Source organism: Lytechinus pictus, chromosome 7 (genome assembly GCF_037042905.1).
Source record: "Lytechinus pictus isolate F3 Inbred chromosome 7, Lp3.0, whole genome shotgun sequence".
Lineage (NCBI taxonomy): Eukaryota > Metazoa > Echinodermata > Echinoidea > Temnopleuroida > Toxopneustidae > Lytechinus > Lytechinus pictus.
Window position 1 is genome coordinate 49,478,652 of NC_087251.1, and position 25,726 is coordinate 49,504,377.

Below are 25,726 nucleotides of genomic sequence, written 5' to 3' on the forward strand. Positions count from 1 at the left end.
AGTCATTGCAAAGAACAAACATTCTATTGACATAACATGCTTGATTTCTTGATTTGGCATCCCAAATTATGTGCTGTGTGTATTAACCATTGAAAGCTGGCCATATGGTGGAAGTTTGGATATATCAATAGTGTAGTGAGGGTTATGAAGGTGGAAAGATGAGGGACATCCCCCCAACTAACTATTCTCAATCAAATTTGGTTGTTTTTCCAAGATATGACTCTGCCTTTTCTAACATTTTACTGCCATTTATATGGCCAGATATATTTTTTCTTGTCAAACAAATATTCAAACTAAATAACACCCTATTGCGCCCAAAAGATAAGAAAATTGACACATGATTTCCAAGATTTCTTTGGGTTTTCATTCACTTTGTATCAAGAAGTGGAAATGTTTGCAATAGCATTGATGTCAAAATCGCAAAAAAAAAGTATTCAGCATATACACTATTACTTTAGGGACATCATCATTTTGAGAGAAATTTTGAAAAATAGATAATAAATATGTGAATGTATGTATCATATCTGAATATAATAAATCTCCAAAGATAAAAACTAGTCCTATAATGTAAAACTGATGATATATGATTATAGTTTGCCATTATAAATAACATCCATATTGCATCTGAAAATTTGATTTGCTAAAATTGTTTCCTGAAATATCTAAAATTGTATTCCATAACGATTTCTTGATTCATTGATACCATTGCTCAATATATTACACATGTTCAGAATAAATGAAAGACTACATATATTGCAGAATTCACAAAGGGGATTATCAATATCATCATAATAATAAGTAAATGGGCAATACCACAAATAATTTATCTTAAGTATAAATTATTATGGATAATGCATGAATACTAAAAAGGAAAACATAAGATTTACATGAAAACAAAACTTACAGGGTCAAAGAATGCCACAAATTACAATTGAAATAAGGGAATTCAAATATATTATTAATAAAAAAAGGGAATTACGTATTATTTTCATGCAGATAACATGCTAAAGTCTTGTGAGCAAAAGGTGTCTGCAAAATTCAAAATGCATGGTTGGAAACCTTGTCATTTTAATATACAATACATGTACTCCATATGTAGGCTGTGGGAGACCTATCATTAAAAATATAGGATTTTGTATAATTTCATGTATACAATAAAAAAATGAATCTTCATAATAATTCATATTCAAAAGTTACAGGGGAACATTAGGTGGTTTCAGACCGCCTTGAAGTTTGTCAGTTCCAGGTATTTTCTGATTGGAAAATTTACCCCGATCAAATACCAGGTAATATTGGCAATGTGAAAGCAAATTACGAGTAATCTCCCCGAAAGAAAATACCCACTAAATAGTAGGTACTTGTCAAACTTAAGAGAACTTTCGTGAGGATTTTTCCAAGGTCGCAGGTATTTTGGCAATGTGAAAGCAATTTACGGGAACTTTTAGCCCAGCGTGTAGTTGGGCGCGGGCACCGTGGGTGACTGCTGAGCTAGTGATTTTGAATCTCGCGCCTTGCCTGCTCATCAGACCATAGGCTACTGCGCATGCTCGTAACTTCAGGAACTTATCCCCGCGAAATTTCTCGTAATTTTGACAAGTACCTACTATTTAGTGGGTATTTTCTTTCCGGGAAGTTACGCGTAATTTGCTTTCACATTGCCAATAATACCTGGTATTTTCTGATCGGGGTAAATTTCCTGATCAGAAAGTACCTGGAACTGACGAACTTCGAGGTGGTTTGAAACCACATTCTGAGTGGTGGGGTTGCGTGTTTGGACTAAACAACCATATTGAAACCATGCAGGCTTGGACAGGTGTTAGGATTAATACCACAAGGTGTCCATTCTGGAGCCTAGTTCAGCAGGTGATTCATGGCCTCAGCTATTGTGATAAACACCAAAACCAAACACTTGATTTTTAAATCATCCATTACATTTATTCTCTGCAAAATCAATATAACACATCTTTTTTCAAAGACCCATTGCAAATATTGTTATATACTTGTACCTTTGGCTTCGTTTATTTCAAACATTATACAAGATAGATAATGAAAACACTTAATTTTGGCGAGAAGCAATTTGAATACGAAAATAAAGTACAAAAGTCAGCCTGCTCTGATTCATATAGAGTACCAAATGAATGCTCAATAAGATAAATTTCAATGCACATCTTGATGCTAATGCTAAACTTGTAATAAATAATTGTATGTAGAAATGACAAGACAATGTTAGAAACTTTCTCAAAATCAGCACTATCTTCTTAAGCCAACTGGAAGGGAAGAGGGGGGGGGGGTGGATGGGTGTATAAATCAAACTGTAGACCAAAATAAACATGTTAAATCAATGAACCACTCCTAAGATTATCAAAATCTGTGACACATTTCAGGAAAACATATGTCAGTTATTTTCACTGACATATTTCCTCTTAGCCAATTAGGTGCAAGGATTTGCAGTAGCTTATAACAATGGTGAAAGATTACTGGTTTCATGAAATGCTCCCTGGTTGTCAATGCATTACAAAATCTAAAACCTTGCCATCAAACATTTCAGACCAAATTATTTTTATCAAAGAAATATTAGATTTATAAATTACCAGAGATAACTTGATCCTTTTTATGAGACATCCTTGATCAAAGAGAACGCCAGTACCTGGGATCTTGATTCATTTTATTTTTTGTAGCTCTGCACGTTTTCATATATTAGTTAATACACAGGAAGGATGGTAGGAAGTGCACCAGTGAGGGTATCAATAACCTTCCGGTGCAATCTGTATTCATATCACAAATATTACTTAAAGAGAGGTTTCAGGATTTGTACATTCTCCGCTTGAAAATACAAAGCCTGTTGAGGAAATTACCTGAGATACAGTAGTATGATGATTAATCATAGTATTTCGTTATTTTGGTAATGATTAAACGATATTTGTATAAACATCTGGTTTTAATTTTGTGTATGTTTTTTTTAATTACATCACTAATGGTTTAATGGAAAGTTGAATTAAATTTATATTACGAAGCTCAGTGGTAATGTAATATTAGCATTTGATAATTGCCAAACCATATACATGTTTGTCTCAACATTTGGTTTGAACCTTAAAGAATATTCAAATTAGGCCCATAGTACTAATGGCCTAATGTTCTCTTGTTTGTGTTTTATTTTTAATGATAAGGAACAAGTGTCCTAAAAAAGGTGAAACTGGAGTGATCAATCACTAGATTGAAAAAAAGTCATAATTTCTGTAGTTAAGCCAAGTCAAAACTATGACGTGTATGTAGTAGGGAACAAGAAGGGTGGACAGCCTAAGAGTATACACCACTGCTAACATATATCAAAGCATGAAAACTTATCATTAGGATCTGCTTTTTATTACAGAAAAGGATCTATTAAACATATCATGATACTTTTCAAACTTAATATTCACCCTTTTTCACCAAAACATATTCCTATTCTTGATTGAAAGCACCAATCTGGAGAGTAGTGTTTCATGAAACAGTCATTTATTGCCACTGACTAATTTGCTCTGAGCCAATCAGATACAAGCATTTCAGTAGCTTATAACAAATAACTAGTGAGATTCACTGACTATGAGGCTGTTCTCATTACGCTTTCTAAAACTAGTTTACTGGAAACCGATTCAGGAAACCAGTTTGGAAGATCGCTTTACTAGCGTTCCCACTTGATCACACGAAAGTGGTTTTCTAAATCACTTCATGTAAAGCACTCTTGCTGCTATGGAAATGCTCTCAGAGGGGTGACACATTTCGCGCGAAATTTGAAACCGCAGCATAGGCATTCTACACCTGCCGTGTGAAGTAGCGCGCTCAAAATGTGCGAAGATCGCTTCCCGAAGAACGGTTGTGTCCTCACTTACGCTAAAACCAGTTTAATGAGGCGAAGCGATCTTGAAAACTACATCGCGAGGTGGTTTTCCAAACTGGTTTGGAAGATCGCTTCCAAGATCACTTCGACCGTTCTCACTACGCGTTAAACTTGTTTCCACTAAATTAGTCTCCAGTAAACTAGTTTTAGGAACGTAGTGAGAACAGCCTCTATGTGTTTCATGAAGTGCTTCCATGGTGCTGAATCACCAATACGTTTTGACACTACAGTACGATAAAGCCAAATGTGGTTCACGTGAAGGTCTCTCCTTAGCGTCAGCTCAAGCTCTACTCCACCCCATCACTCATCACGTGGGAATCTTGTTCCAGTCCGACTGCGTTCTTCCTGGGTGTTTAATCATCCGCTGGCTTGTGGGGGATACCGGAGGGGGAAAACACTCCTACAGAGTAGCATGTAGATCATGTTATGGGATACTAAATGTATCGGATGATGTTGTGCTGAGCGTGTATATTGCATGTGTGTAAGCAAAAGTGATAAGTTTACCCATAGGTTCTAGTAGGATCCATGGTTTACCTTGTTGTTACATTGGCATCCTTCCCGTGACCTTTGACACCATCACAGATAGTATTATCAATATAGCATATGACCCACTAGCCATTCAATAGCATACATGTGATTACAGCCCTCATTCCTTTGGCTGATTAAATATTTTTTGTTCAGTATTCAACAAAAGTATTTTAATAGTATATTAATAACAAAAATTTTGCCTCTGTAGGGATCTAAAATTCCCATTATTCACTATTCTTCTACAAAATTGATGCTTCATTTGAGACACGGCATCATGTTTACATTAATTATTGAAAAAGATATATCAAAAATAATTCGATTCTTGAAAGATTGTATCAAAATGAAACTAGGATGTCCAGTCTATTCCAGAAGTATACTTCAAAATACATTTGACCTAGCAACATTTGTGTGACAAAACATTACTCAGAAAAATCTAGATAGTTACAAACACTTGTTAAGTCGTAAGATAAATTATTCATGGAAAAAAGTTTCTTACTCTGAATAAATTAGATCTACAGTATATCATAAACAGAGCATAGTGTCAAATAGTAGATTGAAATATTGTACATGTATACAAATATATACATAATGTAGGACATGCATCAATAAGAATGGTAGTACATGTAGAGCATAAGTATCGGATATCGATAAAGGTCAATGAAAACTCAAAATCATTTTCATTTCACTCGTCTTTGGATTTAAAAATAGATTTTCGTGCTGCCACAGACGATAAAGATGTTGGGCTTGTTGCAAAAAAGAGTTGAGATCAAAGGCAACTGCAAAAATCAAGTGCAACTTGATTTTCAACCAATGAAATGCATGTATTACGGACTTGCACTTGATTCTTGAACATGTTATGAATGACAGTTAACACGAAGGTTGTGATCAATCTGATAAAAATATGATTGGATACTAGTGAGTCTTTTGAATAAAACAGTGCATGCTATAATGATCTGCATTTTTGTGATTGATTGAAAATATTTTGTGTTACAAGGTCCTGGTGCTTGTTTCATGAAGACATGTAACTATTGTAACTTTGCCATTATTGTGACTACCATGGAATCCTTGATTGTGATTGGCTGTTGAACCCTGTTACCATGTGGTATACAACTAATGAATGTGTATGCGTGCAATGGGGGAGAATATTTTCATGAGATCGAAGATGAAAAGTTCCATCCAACGAGGTGTTAGCCAAGTTGAATGGAACATTTTGATCTTTCATTGAATGTAAATATTCTTTCCATTGCACCAATATATACATTCATTATTTTTTTTACATAACTCAAATTAGATAAAATCATTTTTTTTAATATAAAAAAGTAAACAAAATAGATGAAATTAAGATTAGGTAGGCCTATTTCCAGCAACTCTTTTTCTCTGAATTACTAGTCGGCCTACGGCGGATTCCCCCATGTATCGACAGCTCATCAGCCCTCGGTTCTTTTGTGACGCGCATTGATTCATGGATCTGAGTCGAGTGCGCACAGTAAGTCTAGTTTGATCTGCGCTAACTTCATGCGCACAAACACATACACAAACAAACGTAAAAAGGGAAGTAGACATACACATGATTAGTGGTGCATACTGAGGGAGCGCTAAACCTAAAAAATGCACGGTCACCGTGCAATGGAAAATTTAAAAATGCATGCAGTAATGAATGGACAAAATATTGACAACCTTTCAACCATGAATCAGATGGCAAGAATCTTTGTTTGAGTTATTAGTTACTATTATGGCAAAGTTACAACAGTTGAATGTCCTTTGGGTCCCATTTCATAAAGACTATTTCTATAACAAATGTATGATCAGCCAATCAGGTGAAATTTTTCAGTAGCTTATACAAGTTATATGAAATGGGCCCCAGATCTGCAATTTGAACATAAAAGTAAGCAAGAGTACATGCTAACATAAAGATTGGGTGATTTCAAGTACGGTGTTGAAATCTGGTGTTGGTGTTGTGACAACACCAACAACAGCCAGGGATTGGGAAAATCGTGATTTCAAGTTCGGTGTTGGTGTTAATGATTTGAAGCCCATGAACAGGTGGCAAACAGGATGAAACATCCCCGTAAAATTAGATATTTACAGAAAAGATGAGTGCAAATCATTAGAGCCTAATCAATTTTAATGGAAAATAATATTTACTCCTTCTGAGTCTTGAAGTTATTTTAGCCTTGGCATTCTGTCAATGAGATTTTAGTGTAATTTCTCTCCGATTTCACTTTTGTCTTTGAGAAGTTCTCGCGTAAAGTTGAGATGATCAGCAGCGCAGAGGCGTGATGTCATAATTATCGACAATGCGATCGGTATTGTTACTCTGAACCCAGCTCGGTGTTGGAGCTTGGTTCAGCAGCCTTTTCACGCTCTTAAAACCAACACAAACACCGCACACCGAACTTAAATCACCCATTGAGTTTGGGTATGCCCTACATTTAAATCAAGTCAGTGAGATTCATATATATATATCTTTTTAATACCAGATGCGAGAATATGTTTTTGCCATCAATATACTTTAAATAAGGCTAAAATCAACATTAATCAGAAGTACAAGATTCAAAATTCAATTGACAATCAATACATGCTATTCATACATAAAAAAGGATAGATGTAATCAAATAGAAACCAATATCCTGATTTTTTGCCTGCTAAAAGTTCTCACGCTGGGATGATCGTGGAGAATGAGGAAGTGAATAAAAATCCTGATGAGGTTTCGTTCATGAAAGAAGCCAGAAAGACCGGTTCAAGGAAGTGAATATATAAATCTCCATTCCTTCATATCTTCGTTGTCCTTTCGGTTTGTACATATTTACAAAAGTGAGGATGACTTTGAGTGTCCGTGTGATTAATATGTTCACCAAGTGTCCCCTCTCATAATTGGAAATCTATACTTTGGGCTTGACCAGGTGAGCTCAGGGTATTGGATTTCTTCTGTAGCTCAAGGATTCTTGTGAGTAATATTGAGATGAATTCCTGATGATGATAAAAAAAAAGGAGACAAGGAAAATAGTCTTTAAACATTAGTGCCAGTTTTGGTAATGAACTCATTGTGAGTTCAAACAGAATGAAATAGAACACAAAAGTGATCTGCATATAAAATGATGCTTAAGTTAGGAACCCCACCAGAAAATGCACTAATTCATGCTGAGTGTTAAACATACACAACAATGCTACAATGTCCAGCGAGCCCAGAGAAGCAAACTATGTTGAATGTTATATTTTATTACATGACTTCACAATCAAATATCATCGACGGTCATCCGAACCGTCGTATCACACATACGACGGTGAAAACCCATTTCAGAGAAAATCGACTTCAAAGTTTACTATAAATTTCACACTTAGTTCTCCAGCCTTACAACATATTCATTGCTATAAATATACATGGTTAGAAAGACCAAGACAATTGCTTGACAATGGTATCCTTATTTTTACACAAAACCAAGGATCATAGAAAATATTGCAAAAGAGCTCCGTGCTTGTAATTTCGGTTTGAGCGGTTTAGATTTCCCCTGTACGAAAACGCCATAGGGAATACAACAACCCTGACCGCGATTAGTCAAAACGTCTTATCGCTTTTCACGTGCAAAGTCAATGCAGTGCAGATGGCTGATATGACAGTTTGGTTAACCGCGCGCATTGAAATCGTCAGTCAAAACGTATCGCTCTGCTACAGTGAGTACACGTTTCCAATGGGATTTGCGCATTTTATAAAAAATGTATATGGCGTCGCCTTGAAAATCTCCTCATATCTCAGAAACTAAAATAGATTGCTGCCTAGAAATTAAGTTATGAATAGAATAGGACTTGTACATTCATTTTCTTCAAAAAATCTCAAAATCAATTTTTTGACCAAAAATGACTGATACGATGGTTCGGATGAACACCAACAATATCTAAAAGATGGCAGAATTTGAAGTTTTGAACACTTTGAAATATGTTTATTTTCTGGTGGGGTTCACTAACTTTTTAGATATTTGCCAAATGATTATGGTAGAAAATGTGTAATTGCTGAAAATTAGCAACGTAATAAAGGCATTCCTGATGGGTGTCGGGTCTTTTTTCAAATGACAATAATGCACAATCCCATATATGCGTATCCGTGCTGGTGATCTACAGAGTGAACATTGTCTAGCTTATATTTCTGTAAATACCAGATCTAGATCTACAATGATATGGTGACAATTACCCTTGATTTTAGAAAACAATATGAAAAATTGTTTACAGTACATTTGTTGCCAAGAGAAAACCAGTCGGTTACTCATTACAGGTCAATTCCACCACATAAAAAGTTGATTTGATTAAATAGAGAAAAATCAAACAAGAATAATGCTGAAAACTTCATCAAAATCGGATGGAAAATAAGAAAGTTATGACATTTTAAAGTGTAGCTTATTTTTCACAAAACAGTTCTATGCACAACTCAGTGATATGCAAATGGGAGAGTCGATGTCACTCACTCACTCTTTCTTTTGAATTTTGAATTATACAATATTTCATATTTTATGGATTTGACAATTATGACCATCTTGTTTGAACCACAAACTGTTAAAACAATCAAATTCCACATGATCAGGGAGGAATGAAACTTTTTCCGATTGAACAATGAGAAAATTCAAGTATTTCATATAATAAAATACAAAAGAAATAATGAGTGGGTGATGTCATTGGTCCCCTCATTTGCATACTGACCAGGATGTGCCTATAACTGTTTTGTGAAATTTAGAAAAACATTTAAAATGTCATAAATTTCTTATTTCAGATCCGATTTTGATAAAATTTTCAGTTTATTCTTGTTTGATTTTCTCTTTCTATTCAAATCATCTTTTGTTGGGGGTGGACTTGTCCTTTAAAGTTCTGTCTCTTGGAAAAAGACATGTGGGTGGCACAAAATATGCCATGCAATTCTGGAATTTACGGATATTATTATCTCATAGAGCATGTCCAACTAATTTAATGTAACAAATGTGTCTGGATGTTGACGTAATCGTGAAATAATAGATCAGCTAGGAAATTGTGATAAAAATAAATTGATGACAGGCAAATTGATGAGGCAAGACAAGGAAGTGTTGGCTCATTTATCATCCAGGTCATAATGAATGGCATTTTGTCATAATAATGTATCTCATTAGAATTACAAAAAGACATTTGCAATATATACCCCCATTTTCTTCATGGCAGCAATATGACATTTGCTAATATTTCTAATGTTTCATTTCAAATTATGGAAGTGATAGACTAGTAAATTTCAATTGAATGCAGGTAATATAGTTCAAACTATAGTTTAAACATGGAGCTAGCTCCATGGTTTAAAGAATGAACACTTCACTTGCTGTAGATCAGTAATGAGTAATGGATTAATTAACCTGCCCACAAATACAAACATATTAGAGTACCAAATGCATATGAAGTTGCACATAAAAAAAGTCTTGAAGTGATGGTGGTTATAACCAAGGATATTACCAGGAACTTTTATTGCCTGACATATACATGTATATTTGAGGTTCAGATTGATAAAAACAAGTCAATTTTTCTGGACTTTTTCCATTAAAAGAATAACTTTCATTTAAATCTTTCCCTTTCAGTGAGGAAACTTGTGTCGCGCGCGTGTGAAATTCCATTGAGTGCCCGTCAGAAATGTTAACCCTTTCCATGCGTACTTCGCACGTATGCACACTTGGTGCCGTGCGAACTTCGCATTTCACGCTCAAGCAAACAATGCATTGTTTCCCTCCCTGAAAAGAATTCAGCACAGAGGGGTTCATGGCCCAGCGCACAAAGAGTTAAGGGGTGGAAGGTTCCGAATATAGCTATGCAACGCAGTGATAAGACTGGCTATAGCAAAGATCCTCTAAATTGGAAGGGTGTCAGAGGGTTGGGGGCTCAAACTAATTCAATTAAGTGCCCCTTACCTCTGAAGGTTGTGAAGCATCTTTAAGGAGTGACTCTACTTCTTTCTGTCTCTCAGAGTCGCTACGCCGCAAAAGGTCGTCAATGTCAATCTCTATTGGGTAATCCTCATCTTCCTGTAAAATGCCAAGTGCAGATGGAGAGAGGGAGAGAGAGAGAGAGAGAGAGAGGGAGGGAGGGAGAGGGAGAGATGTGGGGAGTGAATACACAAGATGAAGAAGGGAAGATCAGAAGGATGAAGAGGGATGGGTGGGGAAGAAGAGGCAGATGTGATAGGGATAGGAGAAAAGGAATTGGATGAGGGGAAGAGGAAATGAAGGATAATCAGTGTGGTAAAGAGAAGGAAAGAGACAAGAGGGGGTGAGAAAGGAATAACAAAGGTTAGTATCACACAATGTTCAAATACCATCTTAAAATAAACAGTGTACATTACGGCACTTGTATGTGACATTCAAGTTCTGCCCTCCATTATGTTACATGTTGCTATCATGAAAGACGGGCTATCACAGCTCACAGTTCAAAAACACTTCAGAGCTGTATAAAAGGATATGGCAAACTCTTTGTTTATGCAGCAAAATTCAATAGCAGTCCTCCCACATTGCATATGAATGAGTGCAAGTGCAAAGTGCAAACACAAATAGAGAAAAAAAATGCACAAAGGAATTTACAATGATCTTGAGGCAAATATTAAACTAGATTAAATCTACATATTTACATGGTTCCCCAAACAATGTTATCTTACTCAAATCTTTAGCTGGTTATCAAAACTGAAATTTGATATCATATCATGGAGAACATTCCAATAACAGTTAACACATTCTTTACTGGTTTAAAGCTAAATGAACGTAGTTGCAGTAAAACACTGATTTCGTGAGAAAGTCAGTAAAACCAAGGTGAAATATTAATATATCATCGTGGATCTAGATCTGGTACAGTTACATAAACTGAACTTTGTTAAATCATAATATCTAGCTAAAAAACGATCACACTGAAGATCGCCTACACAGATAGGCACACGTGGGACAGTGTATTATTGTTGCTGGAATAAAGACCCGACGGAAGTGACCGAATCCGCGCTTATTTTGCTTATTTCTCAGCAATTACACAATTTCTTCCAGAATCCTTTGGCACATAATTTTTATTCATACAAACAGACACTTTGGTGATCATTGTATTAAATTCTGTAAAAAGTCATTTTGAGATCGTTCCCAAAACTGGAATTTACCTTTAAATGCACAATCTGATAATCACACCATCTCTATACAAGGTAGAAAATATTGTTCATTTTAAAGGGGCTATATTTTTCCTCATATTGGGGCAACTACTGAATTTTGGGTGCTATTTTTTTTTTCATTTGAAGGGTTACTTCTTTGCTTATCAAGTAGATATGAGTAAACAGCACATATCACCGTTCTACCATGATCCATCTACATGTAAAAAGAATACTGACTATTCAAATATTCTCAGATATTGTTTGTGGCAGATCTTGGGGTGAATCCAGAAAAGATGGTCACACCAAAGCATCCCTTTTGGAGAATTTAAAGGGGCGATTAGGGCTGTGATGAGGGGCAAATTGCCCTCCCCCCGGGAGTGTACTTTGTATAAATGTATGATACGTATGTGCCGCAGTCGAGACCCCCATTTTCAGCCTAAATTTCTGTTCCAGAGCATCAACAATTTAGAAAGCCATAGAAATTTCTATTTTTTCCCGTTCCGAAGACCCTCAAATTTGTTGTTTCTCGTCCCAGTGCCCGCTCATAATCAGCGCGGTACAGTAGCAAATTGCATTGAACGACAGCCAGAGCGATTCGGAGGCCGCTGATTGGTTCATTGCGCAGAAATATCATGGCCATTCTCATGCACAGTCATGCAACGCTCCGAAACACAGAATTTATGCCGTTCTGGAGCATTGCACTTTTAGCAAATGTTGATACTAGAGCAGTTCCGGAGACCCCCATTTTAAGACCAAAGTTTAGTTCCAGAGCCCCCGACTTTCATTTTTGGTGTGGCACATAAAGGCCATCTGCACCATCCCGAGTTTTCAAATTAGCGCGCTATTTCTGATCCGGCAAATTATTCTGATCTGAACAATCTCGAGATTATTTGCAATGGAGACGCAATTATCGCGCTAGTTCGTAGGATTAATCTCGAGATTGCAATCCCAAGTCAACTTGGGATTACTTGCCAAGTGTAGTGCTAATTCGTAGGTGCAGACGCAATCGGGATTATTTATTCACGGCGTCAGACCATAATGCATCGATGCCTCGCTCGAGCAGGAATCGCTCTTCTTGCAATGGTGGAGACGGGGTTTCTTGAATCTCGAGATTAATCGCGAAGAGGGCCAATCGGGCTAAAATCTCGAGATTGAGCAAACTCGGGATGGTGCAGCACCGCCTATAGGTATCATTTCATAATTCAAGTACCCCCCTCCCCCTGGGAATCGCCCATCGCCTCCCCATGTATTTCCTAACACTGCTTCCATGATATTCTGATACAAGAATAGCACATGATTAAGAGTGTAACGTCTATTTATTGATTACTGACTGACACAATACAACTTCAAGGTGATAACTCATCTTTTAAAATGTATGTGTATCTATATACAGCGTCTACAAGAATAATATGTACACTGTACATTAAAAACACTGAAAAATGAGTGGATGGATTATGATAACATTCAAATATTTATAACCTGGCTTTCATAAACTCTAATGAATAATATATCATATGAAAGAGAAAATTATAGTCTCTCTTACCATCTATTTGCAAATTGTCATCTGTCATGCATGAATGACTGTAATTCATTAAGTGTGATGATGCATATTTTCATATTTATGTGATCATAGTTAAGCATAACTCATAATGCTTCAATGATCATGACTTATTTCTTATTTTTTCTGAGAGATGAGATGACATGCTTTCGGTTCACATAGAATTCAGATCCTTTTCAGCTGTTTTTACAAATTTTGACAGAAAATGAAATATCAACAAGTGGAGCGCCTCTGGCAGTCTCATCTGCATCGCGCAATTCAATATAGCAGCAGTGCTGACTTTGAAAACTACTCAAACTGTAAAATATTTATTCACAAAAAACACTATTCTTATAATGATACAATACTACGCTCATTGACAATAAATGACATTTGACTTGCTAGTGATACTTGATTACCCCTATATCCACATTTTATAAACTACATGTATATCTCTAACTTTCGAAGTTACAACAGCAAGCTAATAATTACCTCCAAAATGGCCAAAGTTCAATGACCTTAAATGACCTTTGACTTTGATCATGTGACCTGAAACTCACATGAGATGTTCAGTTATACTTGATTACTTTTATGTCCAAGTTTTATGAACTAGATCCATACAGTTTTCAGAGTTATGATGGTTATTCAACAAATACCCCCAACATGGCCAAAGTCCATTGACCTTGGTCATGTGACCTGAAACTCGCACAGGATGTTCAGTGATACTTGATTACTCTTATGTCCAAGATTAATGAACTAGACCAATACACTTACAGAGTAATGATGGTATATTCAAATACCCCCAACATAGCCAAAGTTCATTGACTTAAATGAACTTTGACCTTAATCATGTGACCTGGAACTCGCACAGAATGTTCAGTGAAACTTGATTACTCCTATGTCCAATACCCCTTTCATAAACCCAATTATGCGGCTAATAGCAGCATAATTTGGTCGTAAAATCGGAGGAGGACCAGAGTTATCCGCATTATTTTGATGCTGCAATTATCCGCATAATAGCGGCATCGGGACCAGATTTTGACTTTATGAACGCATTTCCAAATAATGCGGATAATTGCCATGGTGCGGTCACAAGGTCACCCTTTTCCAACTCAACCGCATCGGAGGGGGCGTGTGCAGTTGTCATGACGATTATCCGCCTTTTTCAGGACGGGCGCTCGTAAAAATAGTGCGGATTATTTTCAGAGTTTGTGAACGCAATTTTTATTGAATTATCCGCATTACTCTTAGGCGGCTAATTGGAGGACGGGTTTATGAAAGGGGTACAAGTTTCATGAATCAGATCCATAAACTTTTAAAGTTATGATGGTAATTCAACAAATGCCCCCAAATTGGCCAAAGTTTGTTTACCTTGATCATGTGACCTGAAACTTGCACAAGATGTTCAGTGATACTTGATTACTCTTATGTCCAAGTTTCGAAAATCAGATCCATAAACTTTCAAAGTTATGATGGTAATTCAACAGATACCCCCAACTTGGCCGAAGTTCATTGACTCTAAATGACCTTTAACCTTGATCATGTGACTTGAAACTCAGGCAGGATGTTTAGTGATACTACATTACTCATATGTCCAAGTTTCATGAATCAGATCCATAAACTTTCAAAGTTATGATGGTAATTCAACAAATACCCCCAACTACGCCAAATTTCATTGACCTTAAATAATGTTGACCTTGATCATGTGACCTGAAACTCGCACAGGATGTTTGATGATACTTGATTACTCTTATGTCCAAGTTTCGAAAATCAGATCCATAAACTTTCAAAGTTATGATGGTAATTCAACAGATACCCCCAACTTGGCCGAAGTTCATTGACCCTAAATGACCTTTAACCTTGGTCATGTGACTTGAAACTCAGGCAGGATGTTCAGTAATACTTGATTAACCTTATGTCCAAGTTTCATGAACTAGGTCCATATACTTTCTATTTTAAAGTAATGCTGTCATTTCAAAAACTTAACCTTCGATTAAGATTTGGTGTTGACGCCGCCGCTGCTGTCGGAAAAGCGGCGCCTATAGTCTCACTCTGCTTCGCAGGTGAGACAATAATGAATCTAATTACACCCCTGTACAAAAGTCAATGGAGCAACAGCAGTCAGGCATCATTTCGTTTAAAATCATTTATGAAATCTGTAATACCAACTGAAATATTAAGAACTGTATATCAAATGAAAGCACATTATCTCATCTCTCAGAAAAAAAGGAAATAAGTCATGATCAATGAAGCATTGCATGCTACGCTTCAATAATCACAGCAAGGTCTGAAAATATGCATTGTAACATGTAAAAATTCATAATCATTCATGCATGACTGATCACTATTTGGAAGTAGATGCAAAACAAAGGCCATACTTTCTTTTCCATTTTTATATTCTTTTTGACAGGAAACGAAATATGAACAATTAATCCAATTACAAAAGTTAATGACGCAAAAGCAGTCAAGACATCAATTTGTTTAAAATTGTTCATGAAATCCGTACAGCCGACTGAAATATTAAGAATTGTATATCAAATGAAAGTATATAATCTCATCTCTCGGTGCGCTATGCTTCAATAAACACAGCAAGGTCTGAAAATATGCATTATTGCATTTCATAATCGTTCATGCGTGACCAATCACAAAATTCAACTAGGTGCAAAATAATTGCTATACTTCCCTCTTCATATAATACATATAATTAATCATATTTTATGATTGCCAACTTAGGAATTTCTTGGTTCCAACATAGTTTCTCTTCTCATTTTGCATTGCTGTATGAAAGTGTACAAATAATTCTTGTAGACACTGTATATTGTAGTTGTACATGTATTGTAAATGTAAAGTTTTCAATAAAAATGTACTTGTACTCAACCTCATGGACTTTGCTTTACGACGTTTTTTTTGTGTGCAATATACATTGTATCTTGGTATCAATCAGTATCGCACACATTAAACTGATGCTTTATTTGCTTCAAGCATTCAAAATATGCTGGATACTGAAAAATGCAATAAAAACCATCATTAATTCTAACCCAATTTTAATATCCAAGATTGTTTTCAATGAGTCCTACCCAAACTACATGTACATCCTTGGGTATTTGGGTTGTCATGATCTTGGAGTCTGTTACACCAAAAAAAAAAAAAAAAATCTGCCTGAGTACGATGAGAAGCAATTAGAACAAAATTCTCAAATGTGCTCAACGTAAATATGTTCAAAATCTTCACTCTCTTTAATTTAATACATGATACATATGGATCTTCCATCAATTTCACTTTCAGAATAACTTGAACTGAAGCTACATGTACATGTAGACATGCCAGATATTGCCAATGTGTAAAAACTTGTCTTGATCTGACCAAAAAGGTTTTACCTCTATAATGTGTAACATTTTGAACTTTGAACCAACCATTTCTTCATTCTTACATAATTTCTGATCATTTAATTGTTGGAACTTGGGATGTCAATAGTGGAAACTTTTAAATCATTAAAATACTTGCTACTTCATTTAAGATTACAGTGACACTGTATGAACACAGCTATCCAACAACGTTCACCATTATACTTTACTTCGGCTATTTGTCAGAAAATGCCTTAGAACATTCTTCTTTTATCAGCTGTGCACTACACAGTTTACACAATGGCATCATAAACGACTTATTGAAATTCTTGGAATATGTAAGGCGTACTGTTTCACTTTGATTAAACAGGGCTGTCAATTGTGTTCCAAGAGTAAAGGATATGTCACCTGACAAGGAAGATCATACATGGGACTACAAAGTTCAAACTGTGAATAACTGAATACAGGTATTTTCTTAAGAAGACATGTTTATAATAAGCAATGATCATCACAAATGAATGATTTTTTTTAATCTGAGCACGTGAAGTAATTACTGATTTTCATTTGTTTCTCTATGATCTTTGCATCATATTCATAAGAGTTACAGTATTACAAAAAAAGATGCTTCAATATTGCATTTTTTGTAAACTTTCGCCTTCTAAAAGCCCCTTTTTCAGTGTTTAAAGTAGCAAAATGTTTATTGATCTGATTGTCAAATTATCCACATTGAATATCAAAGATAAATACCAGTTGTTGTAATGATCTCAAAATAAGTTTGAACAGAATCCAATAAAATGACCATGTAACCAAATGTTTGTACACTACAGGTATGTATACACAAAAAATATGCGCCAAATGGCTCTGGAAGAAAATGTGTAATTGCTAAGAAATTAACAAAATAAGCACATAATTCCCTAATATGTTGGGTATATTTCCAAACAATATCGATACACTGTCCCAAATATGCCTTTGTTAGTGATCATCAGAATTTGGTTTTCAGCTAGGATTTCACGATTTCACAAAGATAAGTTTATTTCAATGTATCAGAACTAGATCTACGATAACATGGTGGTAATTAACCTTGATTTCAAAGACTTTTTTATAAAATAATTGTTTGCTGCAACTACTTTCTTTTACCTTTAAGATACAAGAGTGAAATCATCTCATATTTCATTCATGACTTATAAAAAAATTCAATGAATTTCTGAGTAAGCAGTCAATTGGTTTGGGCCTGCCTGCCTTCCTAGTTTGCAATATGCATGGCGATATGGTCAGTGCATGTGCGCCTCGTGCAGCTAACAATATTTAATTCATGAGGTAAATGCAATGAAATTATTTTATCTGTTCTTTCAATGCCCATTCACAATTGTGAAGGCTTATACATGTAGGAGGTTCATCCCCCCCCCCCCCCCCCCCCCGCATTATTTTCCCTTTATTTTGAGCAGAAAACTTAACAGAATCTTAATTTTCCCTATTCTTGTTCAATTAGCAAGCTAAATATCACAAAACTGAACTGAGTTTGATAATATTTTAGATCTACCAAAACAATACTAGTACTTGGCCTTTAAAATAAAAGTGGTCCCTCCAAGTCTTGCAACATTACCCCCTTAAGATATTTATAAATTTTGTCCAAAACTGAGAGAATCACAAAAGGGTGCGGACACAAAGTTTGACAAACAGTAGCCGGATGACCATTACCCTGCATAAAGTATAATGATCAATGATGTGTAAACAGATGTGAGGAATTTCTCCTTCTGCAAGTCATGTGTTTGATCAAGACAAACTACTTTGACATTTGCAGGTGCTCAAGAAAAGGTGATACTTATTTAAAGGCATGAGTACTCCAAAACTCCAAACTTCGACTAAAAAACAAAACTGCTAGATTATCTCATATTCTACTTAGGATTTATTAAGAGTTTCAATGTATTTTTGAATTTTTTAAGTTCAATAATGTTAACAAACAATTTTGACTAAAGGGAAATTGACCACTGCCTTCTTGGCAAGTGTTTTAAAGCATTCAGGACATTTCAGGGGCAAAGAGATCTTGCGCTGGTTTTACATGAAAATGTGATTGATTTCCTTAGTCCTGTTGAGAGCTGAGAACCGTTTCATGAAACAAAGTGATTTTTACTGACAACTGTTATAACCTACTGAAATCCTTGCATCTGATTGGCTCAGAGCAGATAACTGACAATGTGCTTCTTGAAACACTACCCAGATCCAACAACATACTTCCACATGTCATTTTTGCTCAAGAGCATTGAGAGTGGAGGGGGAGGGGAGGCAAACCCAAATTGAAAATAATTATTTTACCATTAAAGCCACTGTCCTATATGACAGTGATGAATGGAACAACACACAGACCCAAAGCACAGCATCATCAGGAGGACAAACACTCCCAAATTTGGACTGCTGATTCTCTGAGAGAGGAGACAAACAATGAACTCTTAACAATGCTAGACTCCTTCTCCTTTCACAAAAGAGCTACGCGGGAGAGTGTCAACGACAGCGGAGTGAGAAAGAGGCGTTGGACTTTGAACGTTGCTTCATAGTACCTTGATATTGTTAAACAAAAAAGTGCTCAGATTCAAATGCAAAAAGTAATGAGAGGCCAAGGCCTGTATACAGCACTGAAAATGGCTTTCTTGCAATAAAGACAAATACTGGTACTAGGCTAACTAGTGCACAATATTTGGCCACAATGGGTAATTGGGTTAATATGGATTGATCACTCGTTTCTTTCTTTTTTCTTTGAAATAAGTGTTACAATTAGTCGGGTAGATATGACCAAAATGATTGCATGACCGTCAAGTTGGGTATGACTGCGATTTTTTTGCTGGAAGTTGTAGTATGAGGTGTCTACTTCAATAATCCGACGGGTGCCACATGGGCACCCTTGGGAATTTTTCTTTTTTGACATCACAGGCCACGCCCACTTTTTCACATTCCTCTTAAATATTAATTTCATATTTTAAGGAATAAATGTCATATTTGGTATCAAATTAAAGCTAATGAAAAATCAAATGTATATCTATGGATCACTGGACATTTAATTCAAGCATTGGTCAGTTAAAGGTCATTTAAGGTCAACGTTCTTGCTACCACGCATCACGGTTGGCGGGCGCCGGCTTTCCTGAAAATTTTCAGGGCAAATCCGCCAACCGTGAACTTCCCCTACAACCGTGGCCGACAACTGTAAAACAGGCCTAGATCTACACAAAAAACTGAATAATATATATTTTTTTAAATTTGCTTTTCAGATCCTAAAATCAACTTGTTGATTATTTCTTTCCGGGATTTCTTTGACTCACTCAGAGCATGGACCTACCACTCTATATACAATACGACCTCGACACGAGGCCCAATCTCTTTTGTAGGAAGCGCGAAGATGTTTACCTCACATTTGCGTATCACATTGCTCACATTATTTACGTCTTTAAAATGGTAGTAAATACGCTCAAAAATAAAGTGAGGAGAGAGGGGTACCGTGGGTTACTGGGTTGGGCAATGTAATTTAGATGTTACGAATTTTAGTTGATATTGTCACTTATTTTGTCAAATGTAAAGTGTGTCAAAAATAATATCAAACTTCGATCGAAATTTAATTTCATCTAGTCTCAGCCTTAGCTATATCTACGGTACATGAATTCTTTGAATGCTTTTCTGATGAAACTGCCGTAGAGCGAATTGAGAAAATTATTCAAAGATCACGTTAATAATGACAAAGCCAAAGGAATGGATTGATATAATGTCCAACTCATTTACTTACAGCAAAATGATAAATTCACATTTATATTCCGATTTTACTCCATAATTTCCAAAGTCTTGATCCCTACATCCATCTTTTGAAAGTGTCGATTAATTTCGCGACAGTGTGTCTACCAAGTTCTGTGTCACTGCACTCGCGCTCACCACGGCCACATACAGAATACAAATTGCACAAGGCATCAAAATCCTTGATCCAGGATCCGATAGTCTTCCAAAATTAGATGGGATCCAAAACTAATTTAATTTGAAAGTTTTATTTTATTTTCAGATATTCATTGAATCTGTTATAAATTTCATAAGTAATAATTTTTATTAATATTATTCACACTTTTTATCATATTACGACTCATTTTTGAATGATAGTTATGTATACGTAAAGTGTATTTTCATTTGTATTGTTCTTTGCCTGCCAATTAAATAGTGAACGCACCTGTCACGGTCCTGAGAAATGTTTTTAGTCATAACAGTGAATACTTTATGAATTTGTTGTACAATTGCTGAACTACGATTTAAAATAAAATATTATTCGAAATTAATTTGTGTAAAGGAGAAAGAGAATGATGGGGGGGGGGGTGGTCGTATGTGGGCAATGTAATTGAAAATGATGGGATGTTTGTGACTTTGTGGGGGAAGGGATTGGCGAAAAAGAAGTCAATGTTCGGAGCGAATGACATTAATATTCATTTATGGATGTGTCTACTACTGCATATTCGTTATGGCGATTGGAAAATCCCCCTTGGGTCGGGAGGGGTACGTGATTCAATAGATTTCGATAGAAGTACACATTCAACAAAGTGGAATTGACAATTCATTCACAGATATTCATTTCAAGTACGAATTATTGAAGTTGATATGTGTTAACGTTTTAGAGGATATGTATTTCGTTTGTTCACGCCCACATGAGTTGCTAGTATAATTTTAATATCGTTGGATGAATTTTCAATTTCACTTATGTCTTTATATGTTTTATATCGGAATTGTGCTTTTTCAAGTTATCTTTACAATGTTGTTAGCCTAATTACAGCGAATGGATGATATTTATCAAATGAGTTGGAATGTGAACGAGATGCCCCAAAGCCGATGGCATGTGATCGAAATAGTATTCACTTTCTGGGTTGAGCCAATCATTGTGCTTGTAAACGGGTTTCCCCCGAATTCACGCCCTTGGAATGTGTGCCACGTGCGTGACCTGTTAACCTCCACTATAGCCCTTTACATCATAAACTAATAGAGTAAGAAGTTTATAGGTCAAAAGATTCTAAAGAATGATTTGTTAAGATGAGCCAAGCGATTCACAATGAAAAAAGCGTTGTGGAGCGTTGTGGCCCAGTGGATTAGTCTCCGGACTTTGAAACAGAGGGTTGTGGGTTCGAATCCCAGCCATGGCGTAATTTCCTTCGGCAAGAAATTTATCCACATTGTGCTGCACTCAACCCAGGTGAGGTGAATGGGTACCTGGCAGGAATTTATTCCTTGAAATGCGTGTGCGCTGTAATCTTAGTAATTACGGCTGCCAAGCTACAGCTGGGGTAATAATATCCAAGTCCTTTGGAAGCGCATAGAGACATTATTCATAATCGTGATATGCGCTATACAAGAACTGTTTATTATTATTATTATTATTAAAAAAACAACAACCTGAAAACATAATGCCCCAAGCAAAAAGCTATGTACAGTGAAGGGGGGGGGGTGACATAAAAGCACTTGTAGGTTGCCTCAAAGACCAAAAGACATATTACATGTAAAATATTTGGGGGAGGGGAGGGGGTTGGTCTGGAGCAAGCTAAAGTTCTATGAGCTGAAATAATAGCTTCATGTAGAGCAAGAGCCCTATTATTGCCTCCATTTGAACAACCATCTTACTAGTGCATCAATGCAGTAGACATGGGGTCATGACCCCCATGTCATTGGTATACAAAAGATGAAATTTGCAGAACAGGTTCTTCCATGGCACACAATATACAATGCTACCTACAATTAAGCACCGTGGGAAAGAACAAAATAACATGTGTAAATGTGCATGATTCATGTATGTATTTCATAATATTTCATTGTGCATAACTGTACATTACACTGTACTGTATATACATTTATATCACATCTTTATCTTCATAACTATGAATATATAGGTAATATGACTTTGATATCTTGGAAATTGTAATGTACATATTAAAACGTCAATATATGTAATTATGTATGGTGGCCTGGGGGCCAATTAATAAAGCTGTAAGTTACAGGACTTTATGAACAACTGGTGACCCTACCTTGTGCTAAATGATCTACCCTATGTAGAACTAGAAGAACATGTTCCAGTTGAGCGTAAAGTCATGCAAAACTTTATGAAAAAGCTTTGTGAAACACTACACTGGACCAAATGATACACTACTGTGCAGTTTAAATTCAAGCAAGGTACTTGAGAAATCCTGTGCAAAATCATCTTTCCATAGCTCAATTTTGTTAATTTAAGCTTTGAAATTTGATATTAGGCCTAATTTTTTAATTAAAAAATTCTTGATCAGTTTCAATTTTTCATTTATTTTGTTATAAGTCAAGTGCACTGGTTCCCAATCGGAGCGAGAACATTGGGGCTCATTTTACATAAAAGACCATGATGACCCACAACTACTATGTTAATCATGAGACACAAATAAAAAACTTGAACGTAAAGATACCTTTATATTATTGCAAGAGAATAAACGAGTGGAGGGAATTCGAGTACTACAATAGGACCCAACAGATAGATCTATCTATCTTTGCAAAAATTACCAAGATCATCCAATACTACAAAGCATCATGAGAAAAAAAAATTAAACTCTGACGAAAAATTAAATATCAACTACTTTTGCTACGAAAACACAAACAAGTTGGTAATTACAGCAATGCATTAGAACCTGGCAGACAGATCAATTCAAATTCAGTGAAAAGGGTTTGTCTCAAATTGCTGTCATCTATCTTTGAATCGACATTGCAACCAGTGAAATTGTTCTATCACATGGAAAAATTTAATTGAGTTTATTCATCGAGTGCATTTACGTGGAAAGTAAATAGATTGTGTAGTGGGCCAAAATACAATTCTTACTGTAGAACGAGTCACAATTGAATTACTGCATACAAATAAAGATTTCACTGTTACTTGTATGCTGTTTAGCAAGGAATGGTAGAGGGAAACCATCACATAGCATTACAGGGATGAAGATATAATAAATAGAGTCAAGTTCAAGAACAATATGCTGAAAATTTGATCAAGATCAGATAACAATTAACAAAGTTATTGAATTTTAAAGATTTGCATTTTATTCCGGTGAAGCAGTTTGAGGCATGTCTTCATGAGTATTCATTAGGTGGGCTGATAATGTCATATCCCAATTGTTCTTTTGTAATACATATGTATTTTATTATATGAAATTAGGTTTATTCTAAATTTTTGACCAAGAAGTGAACAAATGAATTGACAACTGATTATAAAGTGAATTAGTTATTTATTGTTGCAACTCATTTCATCTTTATGGAGACACATCTTTTACAAATGTATGAATAAATGAAACAATTATGATTTGAAATTCAATAACTTTATTTTTTATCAAATTTTGATGAAATTTTCAGCACTTTGCTCTGTGAATTTTACTATATTTATTCAGATATAAATATTCTCAGCCCAGAGCATCCCTTTTGGGCAAGACTGTTCACTGGGGGGGGGGGGGAGCCAGACATAAAGCTTCTCATCATTCAAATGGGAAATGGGAAGTTCACCCTGACAAAGTTTTTGTAAAAATAGCAGAAAAAAAAATATATTGGTTAAGGTTTGAGGATAATCCTTCAAAGATTAACAAAGTCATAAGAATTTTAATTATTTTTTTTAAATAAAAAGCAATCTTTTCAGGTTCCCCCCAAGATTACGATTGGCTGGCAATTTGGGGGACTTTATCTCTAGATCACAAGCCAAGTCAACCGAGGTTTCTACTTTAAATGCAAAGTAGAGGACTGTTTTTTAAATTGGACCACTCAATCACAGGTGAAGACGCACCTTGGTATTTGCTAAAATTAATTTATCCCTAACATTACAATTTTGAAACACCGACCCCAACTCACATTCGAACTTAGGGTTTTCAAAACTCATAGTAAAGGGAAAGAGGTGGTATCACATTTCTTGGTACATATCTTTCAGACTGACTCGAAAACTGAGAAAACAGTGATCAGGGAATTTACTACCATGATCACAAAATACCAGTTGAAAGCAAATGACCATACTCGGGAACCACTGTGCCCGTCTGCTATTTAGACCCCAGTGGGCCTGCTCGTCACTTATCCAGGCACATGAATCTGAATTGGATGGGTTTAAATTCAGGGAAAATAATTATCAGACAGTTTGATGCCTGAGCAAAGGTATTTTGGTGATCTAGTCGTTAGGCGGTTTCAAACCGCCTCGATCGCCTCGATCACAAGAATCCCCATTAAATTACGAGAACATTTTTAGGCTAAAAAATACCCATTAATTATTCCTGCATTCACACCGCCCCGAAACATACCCTTCGGGATAAATTCCTGAAGTTAGGAGCATGCGCAGTATGGTCTAATAAGCAGGCAAGGCGCGAGATTCAAAACCACTAGCCCAGCAGCCACCCACGGCCCCCGCGCCCAACGACACGCTGGGCTAAAAGTTCCCGTAAATTGCTTTCACATTGCCAAAATACCTGCGACCTTGGAAAAATCCCCGCGAAAGTTCTCGTAATTTCGCCAAGTACCTACTATTTAGCGGATATTTTCTTTCAGGGAAATTACGCGTAGTTTGCTTTCACATTACCAAAATACCTGGTATTTTCTGATCGGGGTAAATTTCCCGATCAGAGAATACCTGGAACTGACGAACTTCGAGGCGGTCTGAAACCACCTAATGTGAACAAATTACCCCTGTTTCTTGGTTGAATCCAAAGAGATTTCCACACAATTGTAATTGGGCATGGGGCTTAAACTGTTAATCTTAAATACCCCTCTTGTTCAGGATATTTTATGGCTTGGGTCTATTGTCCTGATTTAAATCCCTGCATTACTTATGTAACATTCAGATATTTTGAATAGACTATCATAGAATGGACATATATTTCTAATGGCAGGAAGGTTTCAATATGATTCCAGTAATCACGCTACAATCTAATTTCAGGTAACATTCACTTCAAATGCACTGAGATTGGATCTCCAATATCTCAAGGCCCTATTTTCTGATTATTCAAAGTAGAACTACATATATTCTGACTCTTTTGATTGAATAATTCATTTAAAGGGATGATCTGGGCTGGAAATAATATGATTTAAACAGATAAAGAAAAATCGGGCAATCAAAACACTGAAAATTTGATCAATATCGGACAAGGAATAAGAAAGTTATGGCACTTTAAAGATATGCATTTTTCGTGTGAAACGGCTCTAGGCATGTCTTCATGAATATTCAATGAGAAAATTGATGATGGCATATCCCCACTTCTTCTTTTGTATTTTATTATATGATATTGGGTTTATTCAAATTTTTTCTAAAAAGAACTGAAAAAATAGGATTG

General features: G+C 35.9%; 1 long non-coding RNA gene across 1 annotated transcript; it reads right to left on the reverse strand.

The window, feature by feature from the left end:
- Positions 1–4,538: 4,538 nt before the first annotated feature.
- LOC129264257 (uncharacterized) lies at positions 4,539–10,430 on the reverse strand. The gene is made up of 2 exons (XR_008584837.2): positions 10,315–10,430; positions 4,539–7,375 (listed from the first exon to the last, which is right to left on the reverse strand). It is a non-coding gene; the product is annotated as an uncharacterized LOC129264257 (long non-coding RNA).
- Positions 10,431–25,726: the final 15,296 nt, after the last annotated feature.